The following is a 6361-nucleotide window of genomic DNA, read 5'->3' on the forward strand; positions in this document are numbered from 1 at the left end:
GATGTACCCCTACTCGGGTATTTTTACAAGTTAGAAGTATAAACCCCAGCTTTTTGAAAGAAAAATGGTGAAACATTGTTCTTTTGGGACTTGTAAATCAGACACAAGGTATCCAGAGAAGTTAAACGGAGCCATATTCATACCCTTCCCAAAACCAAAGACAGATCTACAGAAGTGTATGCGGTGGATTGCCTTGTGTCATAGGCCTCAACATCAGCTGAATGTGAAGAAAATAACGAAAGATACTTATATATGTTCTAAGGTAAGATGTTTTGTTGTTTGTAAATATACGTGGACATTCGTAGTTCTGGCATGTCGTACCGTTTTCCGGGGATAGGGTGTTTTTTAAAAAACTTTTTTTTAATTTTTATTTTTTTTTTATTTACAATTTCTTTACTGTTAACACAAAAGATGTGGCATAAGAAGCAAATATTAGGCATATGGCGGATAGTATTAGAAAAGAAAGAACACGTGGGGATAAGTCTCTGTAAATTAAGGTCTACAATGTAATGTAACAACAATCACTGAGCTCCACTAAGCCATATCACTCGCACTACCACATATGTATTGGGTAAACCAAGAAAGTTAAATCATTTAAATATCATTATGCTTTACATGCTTGCAAAATGATGAAATATAAAATACTACAAAAATACCCCCCCCCCCCCCCCCCAATGTAGTGTTTGCAGATAGTATATAGTACTTGCCCATTTTTAATTGTTATTCTTGGACTAATTGGCATATGCTATTGGTATTGATGATAAACAAATGTCTCAACTAATCTTCAATGAATGTTTCAACATACCTGCACTAATATTGTTCTTCATGCAGCTGCAGGGATCTGACTGCTACATGTACAAATATATATATATATATATATATATATATATATATATATATATTTATTTATTTATTTAGCATTTCGTCAATCATAATGAAGCAACCAACTGCCGAATTTCCAGATCCATGCGATGCAAAAACATTAGAATTTAAGAAGGCAAGGCATCTTCCATCTCGTCAACCAGCCAATGCATTTACTGAAAATGCAGCATGTAATGATGTACCCCTACTCGGGTATTTTTACAAGTTAGAAGTATAAACCCCAGCTTTTTGAAAGAAAAATGGTGAAACATTGTTCTTTTGGGACTTGTAAATCAGACACAAGGTATCCAGAGAAGTTAAACGGAGCCATATTCATACCCTTCCCAAAACCAAAGACAGATCTACAGAAGTGTATGCGGTGGATTGCCTTGTGTCATAGGCCTCAACATCAGCTGAATGTGAAGAAAATAACGAAAGATACTTATATATGTTCTAAGGTAAGATGTTTTGTTGTTTGTAAATATACGTGGACATTCGTAGTTCTGGCATGTCGTACCGTTTTCCGGGGATAGGGTGTTTTTTAAAAAACTTTTTTTTAATTTTTATTTTTTTTTTATTTACAATTTCTTTACTGTTAACACAAAAGATGTGGCATAAGAAACAAATATTAGGCATATGGCGGATAGTATTAGAAAAGAAAGAACACGTGGGGATAAGTCTCTGTAAATTAAGGTCTACAATGTAATGTAACAACAATCACTGAGCTCCACTAAGCCATATCACTCGCACTACCACATATGTATTGGGTAAACCAAGAAAGTTAAATCATTTAAATATCATTATGCTTTACATGCTTGCAAAATGATGAAATATAAAATACTACAAAAATACCCCCCCCCCCCCCCAATGTAGTGTTTGCAGATAGTATATAGTACTTGCCCATTTTTAATTGTTATTCTTGGACTAATTGGCATATGCTATTGGTATTGATGATAAACAAATGTCTCAACTAATCTTCAATGAATGTTTCAACATACCTGCACTAATATTGTTCTTCATGCAGCTGCAGGGATCTGACTGCTACATGTACAAATATATATATATATATATATATATATATATATATATATATATATTTATTTATTTAGCATTTCGTCAATCATAATGAACCAACCAACTGCCGAATTTCCAGATCCATGCGATGCAAAAACATTAGAATTGAAGAAGGCAAGGCATCTTCCATCTCGTCAACCAGCCAATGCATTTACTGAAAATGCAGCATGTAATAATGTACCCCTACTATTTTTACAAGTTAGAAGTATAAACCCTAGCTTTTTGAAAGAAAAATGGTGAAACATTGTTCTTTTGGGACTTGTAAATCAGACACAGGGTATCCAGAGAAGTTAAACGGAGCCATATTCATACCCTTCCCAAAACCAAAGACAGATCTACAGAAGTGTATGCGGTGGATTGCCTTGTGTCATAGGCCTCAACATCAGCTGAATGTGAAGAAAATAACGAAAGATACTTATATATGTTCTAAGGTAAGATGTTTTGTTGTTTGTAAATATACGTGGACATTCGTAGTTCTGGGATGTCGTACCGTTTTTCGGGGATAGGGTCTTTTTAAAAAAAAAATAATTTTTTTATTTTTACAATTTCTTTACTGTTAACACAAAAGATGTGGCATAAGAAGCAAATATTAGGCATATGGCGGATAGTATTAGAAAAGAAAGAACACGTGGGGATAAGTCTCTGTAAATTAAGGTCTACAATGTAATGTAACAACAATCACTGAGCTCCACTAAGCCATATCACTCGCACTACCACATATGTATTGGGTAAACCAAGAAAGTTAAATCATTTAAATATCATTATGCTTTACATGCTTGCAAAATGATGAAATATAAAATACTACAAAAATACCCCCCCCCCAATGTAGTGTTTGCAGATAGTATATAGTACTTGCCCATTTTTAATTGTTATTCTTGGACTAATTGGCATATGCTATTGGTATTGATGATAAACAAATGTCTCAACTAATCTTCAATGAATGTTTCAACATACCTGCACTAATATTGTTCTTCATGCAGCTGCAGGGATCTGACTGCTACATGTACAAATATATATATATATATATATATATATATATATATATATATATATATATATATTTATTTATTTATTTATTTAGCATTTCGTCAATCATAATGAAGCAACCAACTGCCGAATTTCCAGATCCATGCGATGCAAAAACATTAGAATTTAAGAAGGCAAGGCATCTTCCATCTCGTCAACCAGCCAATGCATTTACTGAAAATGCAGCATGTAATGATGTACCCCTACTATTTTTACAAGTTAGAAGTATAAACCCCAGCTTTTTGAAAGAAAAATGGTGAAACATTGTTCTTTTGGGACTTGTAAATCAGACACAAGGTATCCAGAGAAGTTAAACGGAGCCATATTCATACCCTTCCCAAAACCAAAGACAGATCTACAGAAGTGTATGCGGTGGATTGCCTTGTGTCATAGGCCTCAACATCAGCTGAATGTGAAGAAAATAACGAAAGATACTTATATATGTTCTAAGGTAAGATGTTTTGTTGTTTGTAAATATACGTGGACATTCGTAGTTCTGGGATGTCGTACCGTTTTTCGGGGATAGGGTCTTTTTAAAAAAAAAATAATTTTTTTATTTTTACAATTTCTTTACTGTTAACACAAAAGATGTGGCATAAGAAGCAAATATTAGGCATATGGCGGATAGTATTAGAAAAGAAAGAACACGTGGGGATAAGTCTCTGTAAATTAAGGTCTACAATGTAATGTAACAACAATCACTGAGCTCCACTAAGCCATATCACTCGCACTACCACATATGTATTGGGTAAACCAGAAAGTTAAATCATTTAAATATCATTATGCTTTACATGCTTGCAAAATGATGAAATATAAAATACTACAAAAATAACCCCCCCCCCCCCCTCCAATGTAGTGTTTGCAGATACTATATAGTACTTGCCCATTTTTAATTGTTATTCTTGGACTAATTGGCATATGCTATTTGTATTGATGATAAAAAATGTCTCAACTAATCTTCAATGAATGTTTCAACATACCTGCACTAATATTGTTCTTCATGCAGCTGCAGGGATCTGACTGCTACATGTACAAATATATATATATTTAGCATTTCGTCAATCATAATGAACCAACCAACTGCCGAGTTTCCAGATCCATGCGATGCAAAAACATTAGAATTTAAGAAGGCAAGGCATCTTCCATCTCGTCAACCAGCCAATGCATTTACTGAAAATGCAGCATGCAATGATGTACCCCTACTCGGGTATTTTTACAAGTTAGAAGTATAAACCCCAGCTGTTATATTTCAAAACTACATTTCTTCACCTTGGAGATTATCCTGCAATATCCATGAACACAAGAACTTTATTTCTTAAATCAACCATTACTACCCACACAGTGCATGCTACTAAATTTGATTTACATGGAACTGATTCCTTCAAACAGTGAAATGTACATTTGTACAAGCTGAATGTAATATAGTGAAAAATCTTAAAACTCTATAAATTTAGTTATGTACATGTATTAAAAATTTGTGTGTACATGTATTAGAAATTTGTGTGTTCTAAAAGCTCATGAATGAAATTAAAACATGAATTCCTTCTTATGTCTCCCCTTTTCCTGTCCGTCTGTCTGTCACTAAATCTTGTGAATGCTTCACCTCCTTTACGGTTATTTGGTAGATTTGAAACTTTGTACAATGCTTGATTGTCATTTGTAGATGTGCAAATTGTTGCGATATGAGGATCCAATAATTTTTCCATAAGTTATAGTGATCTAACAGGGGTGGAGGTCTGGAGGATTTAAGTGAACACTTGCCCTATTAAGTGGCTTATCCAATAAACTTGAAACTTTGTACAATACATAACAATGATATTGGTCACATTGATGTTGATGAAATTTTTTCTCCTTCTTTTCCTTAATGCACAAGTATATGCTTCTGCTCATACTTTCTCCTCCATATCATGCAGTACAACTGCATTAAGGGGCGGAGGGTGCAATTTGGAGGAATTTGATTTGGGGAGCTGGGGAGACATTTGATTTAAGAAGGTATGCTACACCAGAGAGTTTAGGCCAAGCTGAGTATTTATTTATATATTAATTTTTGTTCAGTTTTGAAGATTTGATCAATTCTCCATCAATGAAATGCTGTTTTAGTACACAGACCACTTCAGATCATGTGACAGATGCTATGTGCCAAACAGAAGAATGTAAGTATATTTGTGCTAGTGAAGGAAGACCCAGCCATAGATGAGAACAATTCTCATTTTATGATTAAAAAGAATCACAATTTCATCTATATATATTTCATTTTCAATGCATTCAGTATGACATAAACTTATGCATCAGGTAAATTGTCTGATCTTCTCGATCCATGCTGAAGGAAAAAAGTAGCAAGTTTCTCATACATTTCAGCAATGAAATCAACATTTTTGATTATTTTTTCAACAAATAAATCTTTTTTGTGTACACTACAAATATACAAAAAGAAACACCAGAAACCATTAATTGGCCTTGAATTTGGAAATAATAAACATGACTTTTTTTTCAACATGTAAGAGTCTCCTGATTCCTCAAGACAGAATTTGGGCAAAAATGCACTGCCTCTGAAATGAGTAATTCTCTTGCTGAGAAGGGACATTTAATTTCAAGAATAGTGATTAATGAACTATTATATGTACTATTTCAGTATTCTCATCTTTGGATATGCTGTCCTTGGTTTCGAGAGTAAGACAGCTAGAGGAAGAAAATACATGCCTGCGTCATGAAATTGAAAAGAAAAAGAAATTGTCTGACGCTGCTTGCCAAACAGAGGGAAATAAAGTTTTTAATGCAAAAGAAGTTTCTAAGTCCAAGATCAAAAAGTTGTTTGAATTTTATACTGGGTTAACTTATGCTAGGTTTGTTTTGCTTGTTACTTTTCTGTTTCCAAATGGTCTAAATAGTGAAAACCCAATTATGTATGAAGACAAAAGAAAAGAAGCACGTGTTGACAGATTTCCCTTGTCACAGCAGGTGTTAATGTACTTGTGCAGACTCAGAAATGGTTTGAATGTGAAAGATTTAGCTTTTAGATTTGATATAAAGGTTCAAACGGTATCAACAGTTATTAATGGGGTTGTAAAGTATATGTATTTAAGATTAGGTTCATTAAGTTACTGGCCTCATCGAGATACAATTATAGAAAGCATGCCCCAGTCTTACAAGCAAGATTTTCCTAATTGTTTAGCCATTCTTGACTGTACTGAGTTAAAGACTGAAAAACCTTCATCATCGAAGCAACAAAGTCAGTGGTATTCTGACTACAAATCATCTAATACATTAAAAGATCTTGTTGTATGTGACCCAAGGGGGTCAATTTTATTTGCTTCAGATTTATATTCAGGAAGAATTTCTGACAATGATATCATTGAACAATGTGGGTTTTACAATTATTTGCAACATTTGAAAGAAAAAA

At 33.7% G+C, this 6361-nt stretch overlaps 1 pseudogene; it reads left to right on the top strand.

The window, feature by feature from the left end:
* The first annotated feature begins 966 nt into the window (after positions 1-966).
* LOC125663959 (uncharacterized) lies at positions 967-5926 on the top strand (annotated as a pseudogene).
* Positions 5927-6361: the final 435 nt, after the last annotated feature.

The sequence above is a fragment of the Ostrea edulis genome, chromosome 1 (genome assembly GCF_947568905.1).
Source record: "Ostrea edulis chromosome 1, xbOstEdul1.1, whole genome shotgun sequence".
Classification (NCBI taxonomy): Eukaryota; Metazoa; Mollusca; class Bivalvia; order Ostreida; family Ostreidae; genus Ostrea; species Ostrea edulis.